Below are 23,027 nucleotides of genomic sequence, written 5' to 3' on the forward strand. Positions count from 1 at the left end.
AAATGCAAATGAACATTTTACATTTAAAGAATGAAATAATCAATATTTAGATAATGTGTACCTTCACCCGCGAGTTTAAAAAGTTGGATATACTTATAGCGTGATAAATCATAAATGATTATCAAAGTAATTTTTATAACACGAAGATAAATTAAACCAATATTTTACATAGTTTGATGACCATTATAAGTCCAAAAATATAACTTTCCTACAAGTTATTATTCAGCTATCGATTAAATCTATTGTTAATGATTTTAATACAAACAATAAATCAAGCTTTAAACTATACCATTAAAATAGTTTAGTAAGTCAAATTAATCGTACCTAATCGAGCAAACATAATTTTCAATCATAATAATTATTTTGTGGAATAAAAATTGATTTACGAAATTATTGAGCAATCATTGCACAGTTTTAATACATAGATATATAATATAATATATATATATATATATATATATATATAGTATACATAAAAATAAAAATAGCATATGAGTATAGCCAAGTGCTTTCTGTCGATAAAGCATTTTAAAAAATGTGTCCGGTATTTCTAGACATCGTATATATTATTTTATTTATTAAACATTCCAAAAGACTTACGTACCCAAAACTTTTAAACTAATGTTTTCTTGAGTTCTAAAATGGTAAAAACGTCGGTGTAGATCAAAAAGTCGATGTTATTTAATTTTGAGAAGTTCATCTTTTAGTTTAAAAACTTCTAAAGGATATTTTTCTCGAAATGATTTTAGTGTATATAAGGGTAATTAATGAACTATGGTTTAGTGTAGTTGATTGATTTTGTTCGTTTCAAAATATCTCTCGCCCGCGTAAAAAAAATTAATTATTCGTAAACAATATTTATTTTTCATTTTCGTTAAACTTAAAATTGATGTTTGAGGCAAGCACGTTGCAAAATTCCTATTCACAGAATAATAGTCTTCTAAAATGTCAGCCTTATTTTATTAGTTTTAGATATGAACGGATTTGTAAAACGGTTTGCGATCATATTTTTTTAATTTTAATTTTAATTTATTCTTCAAGAAAATATGGGTCCCGTAGTGTAATGTCTAATAATATTTAATATCTATATATGCCTCTACGTCGTCCATTAAAATCTTGTATTCGACTAACAATCACGAAAATATTAACAAAACTAAAAGGGAATACTGAGCGTACAGCGCCATTTATAAATTATATTTTTTATGTTATACTGAATATATATGTAGGATAATAAATATTATTATTATTATTATTATAATTATTATTAAAACACGTATCGAAATTGTTTACTTTTATTTTTATATGGCGTACCAACAAGGTTTAAAGATAAATAATACATATTTTTTGACAATTTTAGTGCTTGTAATAATATACGCCACTTTTTCAATTTGGAATTTACCTGATCAATTTAACGAGCTCACATAAATTATGGTACCTACATACATCGAGAATAAATATGATATACGATTGAATAATGAATTAAAATATTACTCATTTATACAAATTATACAAATTATGTACTACTCATATTATACCTACGCCCTACAGTTACAAATTTTTTCGAAACGTAACTATCAAAATGAACTATAGCTTAATGAATGATTTAAAAAATATCTACATATTACTACGTTAAAAAAATGCATTAATTATTTTAAAATGGCACAAGCTAAAAACAAGGTACGTATAAGATTGCGTGATGATATAATAAGTACCCTTTTTCTAGTTTAATGTAGCGAAAGTTAGTAAAATAAATTTTTAAACATGATACAATTTATACATTATACGGTGTGCAAGTACTGTGAGTGACCGATCAAAGGGATCCGTTTTATTATTTATGAAATGTATGAAAAATACATAAACAAAATTATGAAAATGCAAAAGTCTAATTGCTTAACTCTTTATACATAATGCGTACCTATATAAAATTAATTTTAAGTTAGGTAAACAATATTATTAAAACATTCAGATAAAAATGTTATTTACTTTAAAGTCCATGTTAATCGTTATTATGTGTATACAATTTTATGTGCAGTATATATTTACTATATTATTGGTATATCTGTACCTCTGAGTTCGAAAGTATGGAAAATGTATAATAAAATAATATGTATCACACAAAAGTATCAAAAATACTGACAAAATAACGTCAGCCAATCAAAATGTTTTCATAAAACATACTAATATTATAATAATTGGAAAGTGCAATACATATACTATATGTACAATAAACGCAACAGCATAGATGATAATTAAAATCGTTAAAATATGGAAAACCGTTTTATAGTATACTTTATATTATAAGACAAACGACAGCGCGCGTTATATTTTATTAATTATTAAATACGATGATTTATGTGTTGTTTCGTGCGCGGTGGCCCGTCGATTGATTGTATTTTATTTTTGCCAGAGAGTCAAAAATTTAATATCGCAAATGGAAGTCAATTTCAGACCACGGACGCGAGTGCGGATCTCCCGATCGTTAATACTTTTGTTTTCAGTCTCTCGTCACGACGCGTTCTACTGTAATAAATACAACGCACTACAAGTCATAGATATTCAATTACAGTATATCAATCATCGGGGCACGGACTTTTCGATTTCGGATCGACTTCATATCGAAAACGTGAAGCCAACACAAACCAAATTATATATAGACACGAAAAAACACCACGACAACAATGATGATATTATTATAATCGCATACGCCGCCGCGACCGTGATTACTGGATACGCTACGTATAATATATTATATAAAAACTATTTTTGAAATTGCGGTATCGGTCATAGAGACTCATCGGTAAATGCGATGATATTATTATTATTATATTAGTGTGATGTGAAACCCGATGGCGATTTACGCATACGCGAAACCGTAGGTACCGCACCCGTCGAACGCGACCCAATAAGTCTCCCGTTTGCGAGTTTCAATATATTCGGGATTTGCGTGCATCCGCATAAGTCACACACCGGAGACACGTACCGACTTCTGTAACACACACACACACACATGCGCGCGCGTACGCTCGGGCATTATACATATAAATCCGGTAGCCACATAAATGCGACTGCCGTATTACGTATTCAAAACCCGACGGAAAACTAGGATTTTCTCACCTTACGCCGTGTACCACGATATTAACGTCGTAGTTGTAGTAGTCCAAACGGTCGTATACATTATTGCATAATATCATTTGAAAACTCCGACGGTCGTCCACGGTTGTCCGTAGGTATATTATATTTCCACGAAAAACACGAAATGCGGACATACGAGACCGCCGACTTCGTTGGACCGAGCGGTGCATATTATAATATTCTGTTATTATTATTTGAGTGAATTAATATAGACAATACGTCATACAACATCGCATTCGAAAAAAATAAAAATATTCCAAGCAAATTCTGGTTTACCTACATGCGAATGATAATATTAACGGCTTTGTTTTTAGGGGAAACACGTATTATTATTTTTTAAATTTCGAGTTTTCCGCAGAAATAGATATTATATAAAGTTAGTCGACTATCAAAAGTGTCAAAAAATGCTTATTGCGTGATAATCGATTGTAAATATTATTAATATTTCATTAGAACTTTTTTTTATACAAGATATATCCAAAAAAAAAAAATTACTTGTATGCCATAAGAATTCTTCAAAATTGAAAAATAAAATGTATTTACTTTACAATAAGTTGTAAACAATTTTCGAAATAATTACCGATTTTTTAATAATATTTTTTGGTATAACGTGCAGTGGTACGAATTTCTTCAAATTATTTTTGTAAAAAGACGTGTGATTATTTTAGAACCAATTCAGTAACTTCAATGATTACTATATTTTTATATTTGAATAATTTTTTGAAAAAAGTTTGTAATGCAGGTAATAAAGAAAAAACTTTTATTTTCTTAAATCATTCAAAAGTGACACTGAGGTTACCATCTATATTTTCAACTAGCTCTGATAAAATTATACACCATTATATCAATTGGTATTGGTTTGAACACATTTGGGCCATGTTACTAAAAATGTATGGAAAATAAACAGCTGTCATTTAGAAAAATAGATAACATCCTCCTAATATATTATGTTAATATAATTTTTTTCTTCAAATTCCATGCATTTTATTTATTTTCCCTTACATACGAAATCTTACTTTTTGGATACGTCTAGTAGTAATCAGACGGAATAAAAAATGCGTTGAGATTTTAAGTACAAGACTAATATTATGATTTACAATTCATAGCCAAAATTGTTTCAATACAAAATAGTTATGCGAAGTATTATTATTACAAATAATAATTGAATCAATGATTGCAGAAACGACATGAGTCAATTTTTTAAAACTTTTGGATAATTGATAAAATTGTATAATTTAAATAATTCTGAAAAAAATTCTTATTTAAAAATGAATACTTGTAGAAATATATAATAAAAACGTTATGACTGAAGCCGTTTTTCCACTCAACACATAAAAACAGATGACTAGCATGTGTTTTTGCTAATATCTAAATTTCACAAAAAATGTTACTCGTGTCGTTTTTGCAATCATCGATTCAATTAAAGATTATAAAAACATCGACAATTTCTTATTACTAAAATACTTATTAATTAATTAGAATAATTTAATAAAAAATGTATATTATTCCAGTTTTTCTAAGCTTTCACATACTTATTTTGGATTGATAATTAATATTCGATAATAGAATACTATGATAAAATAATCAAAATATTATTAATTATTTATATGACATCATAATGTGAGTCGCATTCGTATACACCGATAAAACCTATTTGCTCTAAATCTAAAATACAAAAACAAAAAATAGCAAATATATGAACGAGTTTGAATAGTTACTAACTGCAGAGCACAATGAAATAATAGCATTAGTGTAATACACATCTACTAATATAATACGCATACCTTACCTCTTACATTGATAATATTTTAAAGTTGTACATAATATAATACATACTGTAGCAGTAAACATTTATAAACATACCTATTTATTACTAAAGTCTTTCGTACACGTTTAAAATAAAAATATTTATGTATACTATCATTGTGATATCACATAGAAAAAACATTGAATGTTTTTCCATATTAATATTATATACGTACGAGTATTATTATTGTAACTATACGCGTGTACTATTATTTCGTTTGTATAGGTATCTATAATGTATTTCCAACGTATGATACAGAATTGAGTAAATACTACTATAGTATAATATTATATAATAGTAATAGGTATGATTTAATTTAGTTATTTTTTTATCATTTAACCCGTATAATATGTAATTATTACTGTTAATGAAAAATAATGTATATAAAGTTTCTCAGCTGCACCAAAAAACAATTAATTATAGATATTATATTTAAGTGAAAATTTTTCCGTGAAATCGTTTGTTTTAGAGATTTCTATATAGTAGTTTATTTGTTCTAAACACTAGAACAAATAGGTTACTAGGGGCAACCTAAATTATGTCAAGAAAAATTACCTTGGTAAAAAAAAAAAAAATACAAATATATAAGGTATATACCCGACCAAAAACCATGTTTGTGTTAAGACTAGACCAACAATGGCTATACCGAATCAACCAATAGGTTTTCACGGGATCGTTACAGTTTTTAATTTCCACTATAATTTGGGTACTATGAGTTATTATAATAACAACAATATCCGTTAATCGTTATTAATAAATTTAACGAGTAAATGTAACAACATAATATCACATAAAACAGATTTCCGACGCCGTGTACGCCACAAATAAAAGTTTAGACAGGCCGCGTTCCCTTCAATTCTCGAAACGAAGTTTTTGGCACTACCGAATTCTTTTTATCATATTTTTATGTGTTATTACAACTTAATCGTGTTACTCGCGTAAGTTCAGGTCGCGCTCGCTCACTTGATGACTCGTAAACAGAGAAATCGCAAAAGGTAAAAGTTCACTTTACAAAACTATAAAACGTGGTAACCACAACGAAAAAGATTTTTTGTGTGCGTGTTCGCGCCACCTAGGGAATGCGAATAGAACAAGAAACGACTTACGGGTCACGTTTCAAACGAAATAGTACTATCGCGTAAGTCACGCGTTGTTTTGAATTCAAGAATGAAGTAATTAAATTATTCAGTGCTTTTGCGCCGTTCGAATGGAAAAGTGGAAAACATCGTCTAACTTTGGTTTCCGCGTGATTTAGCTGGCACATCGTTTAGAATAACATATGCATTTCACAGATTCTCCGAGTGACAATCCCATACGAGAGAAGTGGATTTCGCGTGGTTTGCATTTTTTATTTAAAGCAATACTTAGTCGAGTGCTTACAAAGTTTTTCGGTAGTTTCATAGAAATATAAATAATACCTATCATAAAGTTATTTATCCGCAAACATATCATTATAGTACTTTTATTATTATTATTATTATTTTTAGACTATTTGAAGTATTTTAGAATACGAGTGTGAAAACAATTAGTATCAAAAATTATTCAATATTATCTTAACATAATTTAGATCTGAGATAAATACATACGTATTATATTTATAAATTATAAGTTTTGTAACTAAGTAAATGAGTTAATAAAAATGTAAAATTGTAATAGAAATATAAAATCCAAGACCAATTTAAAGTATACAGATAAAAATACAAATAAATTATGTATAATTTATTGTTTATATAATTAAGTAAGAAGGGAAAGGAAAGAATCGATTAACGCTGTAAGATTTGAAAAAATTCACATAGAAATACATTTATATGATATGATAATATTATAGTCAGAGCAAACTGAAATATAAGATAATTTCAAATTTGCTTTGGATGATAAAATGTCTAGAAAAGGACGCTGTCGATATTTTATTCGAGATTTGACTAGTTAGGTGATAACTGGAGATAAATTTTCAGAGATCAAGTTTAGTTATCAAAAATAAAATTACAATTTAGGTGTCCATGACTCACGAGGAAGGATAATCAAAAATTATTTTAATAATGTTTTATTTTGAATACTAAATAGGTAATTGGAAATTTGTTTATAACTTGAGTAAGATCGTTGGATAGAATACACGAATTATCAAATTTAATCACACTGTCTTCGTCGGGTTTCAACGTAGTGAATTTATCTGTTGGGAGAGCGGAAACATTCCCCATTAGTAAATTAGTAATTTAGTAGAGTATTTAGAGTACGTTATGATTAATTGGTGATTTAATGGGGACATAATACCCATGTTGTAAATAAAGACCACACTCGATGAATTCATAAAACAAATTATATAAATAACAGTGGTGTGGTGATATTATAATGAATATATCAAATATTATGCATGTGGCCCGTGAAGCACGTGGGTCAACGCCAAACTGAATCTTATAAATATAAATTTTTTTTTCGTAAACACGCGTGACTACAATTATTGATAACAACGACATTTTAGTATGACTCAGTTTTAACTATTTCGTGCAAATATTATTTAGTACTTATTTCCGTATTTTTTTGATATCACTGCAAAGATAAATAATAGTAAAATATTATTTCAATTCAAAAATATGATCCTAATATATTATTTTAATTCGAATATGACATCATCATTAAGATTTTGTCAGTAGAAAAAGTATTTTAGTCATTATATCAGGTTTAATGGTAACTTGTAAGTGCAGATAAATTGAATTCTTTCTAGAATCGAAACATTTTAGACCTTTTAGTCCACAAAAAGGTCTTTGGATAAATTATTTGTACTCAAAATAATGAATTGTACAATTTGACTGTCTTCCAACCTATAAAATTGAAAAATGAGTCTGACACTCTGAATTTTTTTTTTTTTGTATAAAATATGACGTGAAAATACATAAGTAATATTTATTATGATGACCTCATATATTCTTACTATTGTGTTTTAAGGCACATTTATTTTGTATAGAACAAACCGTAACGCCCGTAACTCTAAAGATTATTATTGCTTATACAGGCTAAGGTGATTTTATACAACAGGGTATGGGAGTACTGAACACTCATCTCTTTTGCTAAATCCGGCGGAAGTATTAGTAGTGCATTGTTATATTTCGAAATCAACGTTTAATAAATTGCATTCAAAGTTCGACTTTGAGCCGTATATATAGGCTATAAAGCTTCGCTACGACAACGCTTGCTAATACTTTATCAATATTATCTACAGTTGTATTTTATATAGGTCATTAAGAAGGTATTATTTTCGGATAATCGTCTATGAATATTGAGTTTATTGCAATTAATGCATTTAATATTATCCTAACACTAAACGAAATATAAGCGGTTATTACGTTTGTTTGTGTTCCATGCATAATTTAATATGGCAAAAGTCCTCTGTTTAATATTTATAATTTTTTTAATCATAATTTACAAATTTATTTAATGTCGTTACTCGTTATTATGTTATGCTAATATTTAAAATTAAACCTACTATTTAACAGAGATTAAAAAAAAAAAATATATGTAATATAGTTATTAAAAAAATATTTTTTAAGAGTAGAGTAAAATTAAATTTATTTAACAGATTTTACAATTTTATTTCATATTGATATTTAAACTTGTTTGATTGATATTTTCATTAATTATTTGATTGATCAATAGACAAAGATTATCATGTTATTTACAATATTATAGTGAAATGTTTGAACAAATAGCTAGAGTTTTAGTGACTGAATTAGAAATTTGATGTTAAGCACATGAAAAACCTTAATACAAATGTAGAAATGCTCTTATAGGAGAGACAACTTTATACTTTATGACATCAAAAAAAAAAACTTATATTTCACGAGGCTCTCAACTGTCCCAACAATTAAAAGACAAATTTTGTTTGTATCATCAACATTTGTTGATACAACGTTTTTTCATCGCAACATTTCTTAGATTTCTATTGCAGTTTGTGCTACTTTAATAATACTATTCTGAGAGTTCTGATTGAGTATTTTAAGATGGTTTTTATTTCTTACTAGTTGATGTACGACTTTTTGTTGTTGGTATTAAAATTACACAATCATGCAACTTTTAGAACTCGAAAAGTAGAAAACTTATGAAAATTAATTCTTTAAAAGAAAGAAGGTATGAATAAGTTTCATCAAATATTTGAAAATGATATAAAACAAAATGGATCATAATTTTAAAATATATTGAACTTACTTTCAGTTAGTTGACTATTTTCTATCATATAATAATAATAATAATTGTAAAATACTTTTTATTGGTTGAGTATAACCTTTGATAAATTACATAAATTATTAGTTTTGTTGTAGTGTTATAAAACATGCTCAACATATTTGAAGCTTCCTCGTGACGATATTTAAAATCAAAGTCTACCTGAAATAGTAAAATAAAATGTATAAGTTTGTTGTAGTTATTAATTATTGATATATTTAAGTTAGTATTTTGTTCAAGATATGTTTTTATTTAAAATTTAAAATGCATTACAACTCCCTAAGTAAGTATAATTCATTGTATGCTGTTTGTTCGTTGTTAAAAATTGAGTTTACGTCATTGTTAATAGTGAACTGCTTTTTATCATTTATAATTTCATTGTTTTAAAGCCAGTTATTATCAAATATTCAATTTTACAAAGCTTATAAAAAGATCTGATATACTTAATATAACTTAAATTTAGATAGGAGTAATGGTTTTTTTTTATTTTATTTTTAATATTATGAACATTACTTTTACAAAATGTATTTGTTATGCAATACTAAACAACATTTTACTGTCCTCAAAATATGTAGTTCTTCAATACAATTGTCTGTGACAAAATATATTCTCGATTGGTTTGGTTTGTTCGTGTTGATCTAAATATTATGGAATAAAATATTGTTAGCTTCATCATTACCAAAATTATTACTACTGTAACTATCATAAGATTCCGCATGCTTGTGAAGGATGTGTTTCCCAAATTACTCAGACTTTGAAAACATTTTGAACAATCGTCTGTTAAAGCAACTGTATGAATTAAACAGCCCTACAAAATGTATAATCTTATATTTTTATAATGGTAAACAAGAGATGGCAATGATAGAGTACCTTTAACACACAAATGAAGCACTTAATATAATATAATAATATTATTAATATATAGTGTGTACTATGTAATACAATTAAATACAAATACTTACAATTAGATTTTTCTACTGTTAAATATGTAAATCTTTGTAAAATATAAAACACGAGCACTGTGAAAACACGCGATACGAAAAGGTCAGTAAATAAGTGAAAACCACGTTAGAAACTTATGGTTAGCGAGGCTTTCAGGCGCTCGGAACAAAAATATTGTTAAATTAATAAAGCCATCATTGTTGAATTAATAAAATTGCTCTTCAGATGGGAAGAAAATCGGATTTATATAATTATATATTTAGAGTAGATATCAACTGAAATATTGATAACTTAACAGTCACTTTTAATTTATTATTTAATAAAATATTCACTTCTCTGGTTTAAAAAAACAAAATATTAAATGTAATATTATATTGTTGTTAAAATGACAAATTTGTTTTATTATACGTTTAGAATAATAAAATATTTTTTTTTTGTTTCAACAACGCATTCATGATTAACTCGACCGATTTATTTTTGATGAAATTTAACAAAAGTTTTCTGTTAATTTCGCCTTGGTTTTTTTCTTTCTGTGTTATTTAATACATTTATGCATGTCGTATAATTTATTTAATTTTTTTTACTGACAGTGACATCTGAAAAAAGTTTTTTTTTTTTAATTATGTCAAAAACGTTTATTACATTAATACCTTTTTGTGAATGTATATTTTTTTTTTACCATGTCAGTTTTATACTGATTTTTTAATCTTTTCACGACATCAAAACCCGATAGTCACGATGAAAACTCATCACCTACGGGTCATTACGGTACACGCAAAAGTCTGTTTATATTTTATTGTTTTTTTTTTTTTTTTCGTTGTTAACATAGGACATAAAGGAATGATATATGAGTATAGCGGACGGGCTTATTGAGAGACGGTCAGAATGAAAAACCGCCTGCAATTGGCCTCGTAAAGTCGATGTACGTCTGCCACTGCAGGTGTCGGGTATAGCTCTATATATAGGTACACCTTTACACCCACGCGAACATCATCGTCCGGTTATAAACTCCTTAGTTATACGCATATACGGGTAATATTCAGTAGACCCTTTAAAATGACCATCTACTATATAGCACACCATATTCGTTTGCGGAAAAATAAAATGAATAAAAAAGAAAAGAGAAAATTTAAATCAATTGCACACATCAGTTGTCGAATATTAAAAACGAAAATATATGAGACTTGCTTGCATCGCTGTTAATATCTGGAAACACTTAGCTTGGTGTATTAATAATTAAGATATTTATTAAATGATCTAAACGTTACATAAGATTCCTTTAAGATGAGTACCATTCAATAGTATACAACGCACTAAGTATTACGTTACAAACACTTAAAAAAAAATCTCTAAAAATGTAATTTATAATAAAGATTTATTTTTTTGTATAATTTTATAAGTAATATTTTTAAAAGCAATTTCAAATTTTGTATTTTCTGGTTCTTAATAAAAAGGCACAAGACTAAGTAATTATTATAATTGTTTATAGGTATTCGTTTCTGTACGATACAAAATATTATAATATGGTCTTATATTTCGTGATCTGCGGGATGTGTTAAATATCGTATTAAAAATCGCTTTAAAAGCAAAACCATTTGAAATTCGTTGCTATTAAATGCATAATCTATACAATAAATTGTTCAATTTATCTGTTTGTGTAGTAAACGAATTTCGTGTTTGAAAAGCAATGTTTCAGAGCACTCAGAAAAAAATGTTAAAACCACGTGCTATTAATAACTGGATATTATGAGTATTAAAACGTAGACGCGTCATAATATGTATATATCATACGACCCCGCCGCAATCCTTCTCGCCTTATGACTCCTGTCATCGACACGTGCGTGTGCGGTACTCGAGCGGTCCGCGTGTGTGTACCCTTTTGTAATGATAATATTACATTTTAAACGCCTACGCGAGAAAATATTGACTGAATCTGACGTACAGCTGCTGCGGTCGAACGCCGCGAAAAAAGCTATACAGTATGATATATTATTATATGCGGCGCGTGTATCTGCAGTGTTCTAGTTTGTGTATCGCGAGCGGCGCGCACACATCATAATATGACCACTGATAATAATAATAATAATAATACATATGTGCTATTTGCCGTTTATTTTTTGCCGTTCCAAACGGCTGTATATCATCTAAAAATATTCATCGATCTAATCGCCACCGCGGCATACTGCGCACGGTAGCTAATGCTTAATACGATGTATATATGTATATATATATATATATTATGCACGCAAATATATTACGTGGATAGAGTGATCGCTTCAGTTTTGTACGTGACACAGTAGTGCGAACACTGTGGACGTACATACGATGATATGCACAAGATATTATGACGTTATAATAAAGTCATCATTATTAATATGCGTCGTCGTTCATGGTATCGACAAAATTGCACACGTGTGATTTTTGCCGTATAGAACCATATAGGCACTTGCGATACATTTCGTACTTTTATATAAAAAAAAAATTTATACTAATATATTATAAACACCGATCAGAAATTTCGTCATTTGGCGAGTCAAATCACGGATCGGGATGAAAAGCCAGAGACTACCGCGCACGTATGTATAATATGTCGACGTTGTATGTATTTGAGTGTTGCTGGTTTGGAGAAAGATTCAGTGGAAATAAGTCAGTTAGTATGGGCGAATAATTATCATTACAGAGTGTAAATACGTAGTTACTTACAGAGTTATTAGGTACATCATTTTTAATAGCTAACTATAGAGTACATTTTTTTATTTTTTAGTTAATTTTTTTGCTAAAAATATTATTGCTATGCAGTGCTTATAACCCATGTACAATAAGACACAAATGCTGAATTGTATTCTTATAATTTCATTAAGTTAAAAGAAATCCATGTACGTGTCTTGAATTTCAATCGCTGATACTCAATCAAATTATATATTACGTTATATTAGGTGTAACGCTTTTACCTGCTCTTTTATATAAATAATACGTATAATAAACTAAAATCAACTTAATTAAAACTTGATTGCTCAATCATCAATCGTTTATGATTAGTATAGTACGTTAAATGTTAATAATATTAAAATACGGTTTTTAAGTATATTTGGTAGATTTAATAGTAAGATTTTTAGTTGAATATTTTATTAGCATATTATGTATTTTGGATAAATGCAACATTGTTGAAGAAGAGAAGGAGGTGAAATAATCTGTGTAAGTATATCAAGTGGCAAGTGCCCTACTGTTGGATGGCAACAAAAAGATTGAATATGAATATTCGGTTTTTTTTCGTCGTCTAACCATTTTTGATTTCCATGGAAAGATTTGCAAATCTATTTTGTCACATTTTTTTTGATTGCGATGTACGGTTTATAATATAAGTGAACAAATAAAAAATGACATTATTGACTTGGTAAATTCATATGTAAAGTCAAATATATTTGTAATTTTCATAGAACGGATATTGTACTCAAAAAAATAATTTACATCATCGATTAAACATGATAAGCACTTAAGTACTTTTGACATACGTATTGGTGGGCATCATACAATATAAGCGTCGTCATTGGGCAGTGGAAAATCCGGTTCGTAAATGGTTTCGCGCATAGGAAGTGATAGAATAACTGCAGAGTATTATAATTATAATACTATACTATAACGCGTCACACACAACGTATACGGCTTATGAAATATTATAATTAATTTATCACTTTGAACTTTAAAGCAATACCGCCGTTCTACGACTTTACATACGATAGAGTTTTCGTTTTGCGGATAACGAGAGAAGTTGAAATTCTATTTGCCGAGAGTGTTTTTAATTCCGTCCCATACCGACTGCAGTTGTTATTAACTTTAAACGTCTATTACAGAAGCCGTTCCATACAATAGTATATGTATAGGGTTAAATATTGTGCAATAACTCGAAATGGGATAGCAGTTATAATTTCATTCGAGCTAATTAAATTATGTGATGATCTCCGTGTTTATTTAATTAAAACGATTTGTGTTGTACAGTTTTATGTTCACAGTTTCTGGTTATGCAATGGTACCCTTAGTTATTTTGTGTTAACAATGGTCCGCTTGATTATTATTATTATTATGAATCCAAACGAACATCTCAGACAAACTATATTAAAAAAATCCATATAGATTTGTCTTATCTATACCTACTGTTTTTGGTTTGGCTATATCACCATAGTCGAAGTGCACTGGTGATTATAGTTTTATATCCGTTAACGTATACGAACTCTTAACTCGGTATTTAATTCATTGATACCGAACTAGCACCTCGAAAATGATAATCTGTCGAAAATAGAAGACGAACGGTGTATTGCCTATAAGATATTTGGGTCGATTAAATCTCATAATTAACATTGGGGTTTTTATTTACTATTTTGTTTCTGTATAATTTATCTTCGCTTTTTATAAACTATAAAAACATAATATTGTGAAGTTTTCTGCGCATAAGAGCTAATCGTGATATTTATAATCAATATGAATATATAATACGTCATATAATATAAATATATTATAAAATATAATAATAATTCCGTCTCGTCGAAAGATAAATGAAACTTGTCAGTTATCAGTAAAACAGGATCAGTAATAAATTCCCGTAATACTTTTTTTTACAGTAAGACGTTACCTAAACGAAACATGCGTAATAAAACCGTCAAATGTGTCATTGGCCGTGCCAATTCTGCGTCACCGCCACTGCGTATACTATTACTGCGGCTTGCAGGTGCGTGCGCCCGGCTCAGACCTAATAATATGTGGTAAAGCTCATTAGGCCACCAAGACGTGTAATTGTAAAATATTACGTGTTTATTATTATATCACACACATTTATTTGTAGGCACGTGTTTAAGTCTTCCCGTGTGCACTTATTGACTATAATATCGTGTGTAATGATTTTAATTATAATCTAATAATTGGACTATCTATTTTAGTTCTTCAGAATTTTCTAAAAGTACATAATATATTTTGCATATATAGTTTTTACATAAATGTTAAATGTGTGTTTAATGTGTATCTATTCCGAGTTCGTACCACGTGTCGACTCCGTGTCAAACTATCAACGCCACCATCTATAGGAATCGTTGTTTTAGGTATATGAATATGAGTCGTGTGTAAGTATACAGGTTAAACTGTGAAGACCGAAACGCGTACAATGTTATTTTTACTATATCCGACATAATCAATCGTTGATATCGTTTAAAAACGGTTTAAATTAATCGCACCAAATCATAAATATAATTTTACACTAAAATATTAAAATATTGTTTAATTGGATCCGATTCAAATGTTAACAAATCGTTTTACAGGCAATTAGAACTGTGCCGTTTATTGCTCTAGATCTATTTCTGAATTTTGCGGAAAAAAATAGTAATATATGTTTTATTATTATTGCGAGAAAGAGGCCAGAATAAGACCCTCTTGATCGCCACGGACCGTGAACGAATATGTACAAAAATAAATCAGACATCCACCAATTCATTATACAGACACGAAAGTGTCTACCCACTAAAATATCAGTCAGTGCTCCGAGGTCGTTGTCGTTTATGTGCATTCGGAATTCGTATCCATATTTTAACATAATAATGTCGAAAGGTTTGTATACACCGGAAATACAAAAATCTGTATCGTTACCCGCTCTTGGAATAGGAATAAACACGGTAAAGTAATTCATAGTCATTATTATACACTGCTAAAAAAACCTAAAATAAATTATTATAAAAAAAATACTAGATTTATGACTTGAACTAAGATTTCATTTAACAGATGGTTATTTTATACATCACTTATCAATATTCATTATTAGTATATTTACTAAAAAATAGTGTTTTAAATAGGTACACTATTAAAAAGATTAATTGTACCTAATGGCAATATATAAAGATTACATTTATACATCTATTAAAAATAAAAATTGTAGACTCTTTTTTATGACTTTCCTGAGCATCCGATGTCTCTGCGTTTGACATATTGTATCTATGCGCTAAAATAAAAATGTTTAAAATTAAAACATTCTCAAAAATACTGAGAATTAAAATAACTACACTAACATTGTGTTTAACAGTTAGATAATGTAACTCTTTTCGTGAATTCTATTACCTATAGTGTGTAAAATGATTGCATTTATAAATAATTGTGTTGGTACTGCGTATTGCGCTTATTAATATTATTTATTAAAAAATAATCAGAATTAGTATATTATAACGCTGTCTAATTTGACATACATAATTAATGGACACTAATAACAACGCCGATATCAACCATAATTTTGTGTATGTAACATTATATTTAATAAAAATAATGTGAAGAAAATGATGAAACGTGAAACGTTCAACTATAATATTATATCTATTGAATTATACTCAATACGATATAATGCCACTTGAATACCGCGAATTTAAAGTTTAAACATAAAACTTTGCGTTAACTACTATCCCGACGAAGTATCTCCAATATATGGGGTATCTTCAATCCGTTATTCCTGTGCTATTTATTATTGTATCAATTAAGCTTATTGTTCAAATCGTAATAGCAGATTGCTAAATAAAAAATTGTCTATGTCATGTTAAAAAAAAATAAATAAATAAAACAAAACTATCAGTCAAATAATATATTATCGACGTAATATTGTAAACTGCTTTAACAGTCTTAAAACTTGGAAAAGAACAAAACGAGTGATATACATTTCCTAACATTAAAATGTCCATAAAAAAGCCAATATTTTTTCGAAATAACGTTAGTATATGTATAGTCGTGTTCACGGACGATATAAATCCAAATTTTTATGCGTCGATGACAATACTATATTGGAACGTAATAAATTATTAAGGAGGCGTCGGCGGGCTTACGTAGGCGCATTCCGTACAATTTATAACTGCTGTACATATTACAAAGCATCCACTATAATATACTCTCGTTTCTCGTTACCGAACACGACTTCGTCGGCTATAATTTAAAATAATAATATGAAATGTACTACAGCAATACTCGGCTGTTTATATATTATTATACCGTTTCGGATCACATGCATACACAATACACTTTTATATATACTATACATATATTTCATATATTATATAATATGGACTTCATACATATTTCGAATAGAAGATTTTGAGCGTCGGACATACACGTAACGTATATATACACCATGGGTTATCGTCTCACTTGCCAAACTATTTTTTTCCTCCGAAAATCTCATCCGATCTCCCTTGTCGTCCAGTGATTGATAACACCATCGCCACCGCTACGCCATGTCTTCTTCCGGCCTGACAAAGCTCATCCCAAACAGCCCCCCTCACGTACACCCGCGCACACCCGTTCGCCCGCCGCCGCCCCGAGCCCGTTCAAATGATGTATCGACGTGCCGCCACGTTCCCCGCTACCTACCTTGTGAGCGTCCGTTAATGGAAAACGGCCTAAATAGTACGATTCGCCATCGGTCGATTTCACCACATTGGCCGTCTTTTTTTTTGAGAGAGAGTACATTAGTACGTAGTACGATGTACATATATATATATACCTACCCTATATAGGTATATTTTAAAAGCATACTTATACCACTATAAAGCTTGAGTTATACTTATACGTATGATTTTTTTTTTAAATAGCATACATGTCAGATTTTGAGTGGAGCGATAAATGTATCGATTTTAAAATAATGTGCGTTTATTTCTTTTGCTTTCTATCCGTCAGCGCTCTTTGATGCAGTAAAAATGCTTTGTTTTAAAATGACGAATGTGGTTTGTGGTGGCAAATTTGATGTAGTCCGTACTTTGGATGGTCGAAAGTAAAATATTCACAATCATTTTAAAAATATCCGTCAAAACCCAATAACACAATTAAGGAAAAACTGGAATTTCTATGCAAAACCAATTGAATTCGATTTTGTTTTTTATCATAATTCAAAAATGAATAACTGTAGAAACTTACCTGCAAACTATCTATTTTCACATTTTGGTTTAATAGAGTAGGCAATATATTATATTCCCATTAATAAGTTTATATAGACAATAGCATGTGGTTCTAAAAATTAATAATGTTAAGACTTTTGTGATTATATTTATTTAAATTGAATAATAAATAGATGATAAAACTAAATTATTATTTATTAAACATTATTATTAACCAGGCGAAACCATCCAGGTTACTATTTATTATTTTCTTTTTTTAATGGAGAGGGGTTTCAGTGGTTTGGGAAGCAATTCTGCATACATCCTGATAGAAGTTTGAATGTAACTGAAAAAATAAATTCATCTTATATTTAGAAGTCTCTGATAAATCGAAATTTTTCCAAAACAACGTATATACTATAATATTATATTACATAATTACAATCTTCCAGTATCAATATAATAAAATAATGCTCCATTTTCTAAAAATTATTAATTCTTTTACAATAACTTAATTCAGTTTTATATTTCTACGCTGGTTTAATAACATCTTCTTAAATTTCAATATGATAAAGTTTTATTTTTAATCATATTATTTTACTTATTTAAATTTAGCTCTGTTAACAGAATTCTAAAAATTATTTTTTTAACCATTAAACACGTAATTTATTATAACGAACAAATACACATATCACTATGTTATAATAATAATGTAATTTAATAATATACGTAAATTATTTGTATTGCTACTAACACATACATATTCGTACATTCACACATACGATTGAATTAGCATAAAATTTGGATTGCATGAAAGTAGTCTACGCGTATAGTGTACAGTCTACATATAGAATATGCAAATATTAATTATATATTATGCAAATTGTACACAAGTGTACCATCCACGAACAATCTAAATATTTTTTTAATACAAAAATTTGTTGTTTTTTTATTTTTATTTTTTGATAAAGCAATAATATAGACCGTCAGTCAATAAGATAATAATAAATTGCTTTGATTCCGTTACAACTAAAATCAATTATCATGCGCTGGGGAGGTTGAGAAAAGTGAGAAATTAACTTATAAAGTTTAACTTGGATCAACCGGAAAACGTAGTTCGTAATAAATTCATCAGAGTACGACGAAGACGAATTTTATCAAATTACGAAACCTCTTTTCTCGCCACAGTGCGACGAGTAGCGATAGACGATTTGCTCGGCTAATTGAATCGCTGACCATCCCACGACGGGCCAAAACGACCGTAATAATTTCTGTTAGCGAAACTGCAGTGAATAGGTCTTGGTGGTCACGTTTCACTAACTGTATTACAATATATAGAAGTATTGAACTCACTGTAGTCTTTTTGAGGTCTTCTCGGTTCACGTTTAAATTGTTTCAAAAGTTTCGTCCCCGTGCTTGGTGTTTTTGAACTATTTGACATGATTTCACGTTTATTTATTGATTAATCGCCTTGATAATGATGCGTTGGTAAAAAAAAAAATAATCAGCATAATATATAAACAATATGTACGTCATATTTGTTTGAAGATTCACAAAAGTTAAATATTTATACTGTCCAAACATAATCGGTTAGGTAAGTAAAAAAATAAATATTGTCACAGTATATAGATACTATTATATTGTGTTATATTATAGCTATAATTCATATTAACTAATATAATATTATGTTAAGTAAATATTTTTAAAACAACTGAATCGAATTAAAATATATGTATAAGTATTATTAATACAACCTCAACATAATATACCAATTTTTATGGAAATTGTGTATGTTTAAAGACTTAAAGTGTAAAACCAGTTGAATTTCCAATTATATTCATTAATCTATGGATAACAGGGCCGGATCTAGGGGAGTGCTAAGATAACTTATCAGTATAACATTTACACATTTTATATAAATTTGACATGTATACAATGCGCAGACTAAGCCGGAAAATAAGACCAACAGACGCTGGTTTTAAATCGTATGGTATTTTTTAAATATAATTATCGCAGTTAGTGATGGATTTAAGTTTATTCTATCTATTATTTATACACTGATTAGTCGATTGTCACTACATTGTGTTTTAGACGTTTAAGTAAACTGCTGAGTGCTGATACATTCGGATTTTATTGTAGGGCTCTACAATTGATACATAATACAAGTATATGACCCGTGTCGGTATCAAAAGCCCATAACGGACCAAAATTACTAAACAATAATTGTTTAATGCAGTTGTTTCATTGCCTTTGGTATACAGTGAATCGTTTTCACCGAAAATTGTTTTCCAGTATTAAACTAGAATATTGTATTGTAACGAAAATCAAACGAAACAACAGTGTGTTATTAGTTTATTACATCACGTACACTGGATAATTCTAATACTACACTATCTATATATAGGCTATATGTATATTGTAGTATATGAATATACACGTGTTTGAATTGATTAAAGGTCCTATGCAGTATTCTGTTCTGTTGAAGTTTTGAACCAATGTTTAAATAAATAATAATAATAATAGCATCACAATGAATTGGTATTTTTTTTTTTTTTACATTTATTGTCATAATACAATTGAAATGTTTATTTATGAATTATTAGTTTTCAGTGAACGTAACATGTTCATACTGTTATATTACTTATATTCTGTGTTAAAACTAGCAACTTTTAAACAATATATATGTAAATTATATGCATTATAATAATATTATGATGTTCTATCAGACGGTCAAAATTATGTAAGCACCTACGTTATACCTATGTTATATAATATATTTGCCAGATGGAACAAAAAGTTTGGAAAAACTTTGTAAAAGCAGATTTATAGTTTTTAAAAGGATTGTTTTCCCGGTATTTAAATTGTATACAGATCGTACCTTCATATTATGATTACTAATTAAATATAGCTTCTAAAATTTTCAAACGACCAAAATGTGTAATGTTTCCAAGTGACCTACATGTTTTTATACTACTATAAACACATTTTATTGACCTAAATTACGTATTATGTAAGAGTTTCCGGAATATAGTTAATGTATAGTAGCAAATTACGTTTACAGTAGAAATACATAAAAATGAACCATTTTAATTGCCTCTGGACGATGAAAAGATTATAATGATATCAAGACGGGTTTTTAAATTCAATTGCCGGGGAGAGAGTAATATGGTTGCATAAATATAGTGGTGATAAAATACAATTTACATCAATGCAGGGGAAAACTAATAATACCCCAAAGAACTCTCTCTGCAGTTATATTATATTAGGTTTTGAGTATATTTTGTCATTGAGTTGGTCACTGTAATAGATGTGTTAAATTTGAATTCGATGAAAAATCATGCGGTATGTATTACAGTAATAATGCATATCTTGGGCTCAGAAGTCAAGAATAAAAGGTTAATTAAAAAAATACAACAATAAAGTCATAAGTATATATTATTACAAAATCAATTATATAAAAAAAATTATTATTCTTATAACCAAAAATTACTATTTTATATTCATTGTATCGACCGTACAAAAATCGTCAAAAGTATAATCAATTGATTAATACATTGAACAATATAAAATTTTTATAAATAATAACACCATGGTTTTTTACTTTAAAACTTGAAGCGGCTTATTTTGTATACTTAACCAAATTTTCTTCTAATAAAAAATCATAAATGTAATTTAGAACTAAAACATTCTAAGTAAAAAATAAATTTCCTATCAACTCGGTATAATGCCGTGTTATATTCTATATTAAGATTATATTAAGACTAAAAAATAGATTTATTGTATTATATACGCGCAAAATAAAATGTATCGTCCAAAAAGTTTACACGCAAAGACTTTCGAAACACACAATCTACCACAAAAACATTTTAAAACCGATATGTTCTTATAGGGTTTTTCTCAAAATATGCCAAAACTCAGAAGAGATGAATATATGTTTTATTGTTTTTAAATAATTTGTTCTTACTCTATTTTAAGTCTCCCAAGAACACAGCAAGCCGCACAGACAAATAGTCGAATTTGTATTTCGAGTATCAGCGATTTCGCCGCCACCCACTGAGTACAAGCGAAGTGGGTCAGTCGAAGAATATTATAATGGCCGGCCGTCAACGAACTCTAACCTCCGGGGTAAGCCGGAATGCGACCTCCATGGAAGTCCCCCATGTCTGCGAAATCCGTGCGGTGGTGAAGTACCCGAGCCACAGCGGTATAATAGTTGAACGCTTTAATAGATTCGATCGCCGATAGGACTGTTGTTGCGCATACACCTTCCCATGTCCTATCTTATATTCGTGAGATTTGGCGTTGCGAAACCAAAAGCTTATGGTTTCACTGGTAGTAAACAGTTCGGTATCCATGCGGCACTGCAGTTGGTGTTCGCTATTCGGCGTTTTGTAGATGCGGTAGACGCATGGGCTAAAACCTGAGAACCCCCCCCCCCCTCCAGCGTTCCTTGATAAAGTCTCATAATGTGCATAGACATAGAATATTTCTATTTTGTTTTTAAATATAATAAATTGTACAATTTTCTCTATGAGTTGTGAAATTTGACAAAAGGATTCTTTTGTTCCCTCGTCAAGTAACCACTACATATACGTATTATCGTTATTATTACATTTAGGTATACATCATGACGGTAATTAATAAAATAATACGTTATATTTAATCCAATATCCCAACTGTAAATACCAATAACTCGTGTGTACCAACTGAAAATGTTACGTACAGTGTACAATGTACATAATAGAATATGTTGTTTTTATATTATTATATTGGTTTTATCCAATAATGAATGTATCTCCTGTTCACGTAGTATATAGGTATAATAAATAAATAGAAAACACACACACACATATATATATATATAAAATAATATGATAATATTATTCATATTAAACAGTATTATTTCTTGATTAAATTCAACATTACTGTAGGTTTATACGTAATAGCATATTCAATTTCAAAGTAAATAGGTATCGTATCATGGCAATTCTCGTGTATGTTTTCTAATGTATAACAATAATGTATTTCAACTGTTTAAACTT

General features: G+C 28.8%; 1 protein-coding gene across 4 annotated transcripts in view; it reads left to right on the top strand.

Annotated features, from left to right (window-relative positions):
• LOC132929817 (potassium voltage-gated channel protein Shaw-like) overlaps positions 1 to 23,027 on the top strand; it is a 188,092-nt gene that overhangs the window by 81,102 nt on the left and 83,963 nt on the right. The window contains exon 1 of one of the 4 annotated variants that reach the window (XM_060995401.1): positions 6,258 to 6,276. The exons of 2 other annotated variants lie outside the window; for them this stretch is intronic. The gene's annotated coding sequence lies outside the window, so the exon portion shown is untranslated. Of the gene's footprint in view, positions 1 to 6,257; positions 6,277 to 12,653; positions 12,673 to 23,027 lie in introns of those variants that run through there. One more of the 4 variants, XM_060995402.1, reaches the window with a different exon arrangement.

This window comes from Rhopalosiphum padi, chromosome 4 (genome assembly GCF_020882245.1).
Source record: "Rhopalosiphum padi isolate XX-2018 chromosome 4, ASM2088224v1, whole genome shotgun sequence".
NCBI classification, from domain to species: Eukaryota; Metazoa; Arthropoda; class Insecta; order Hemiptera; family Aphididae; genus Rhopalosiphum; species Rhopalosiphum padi.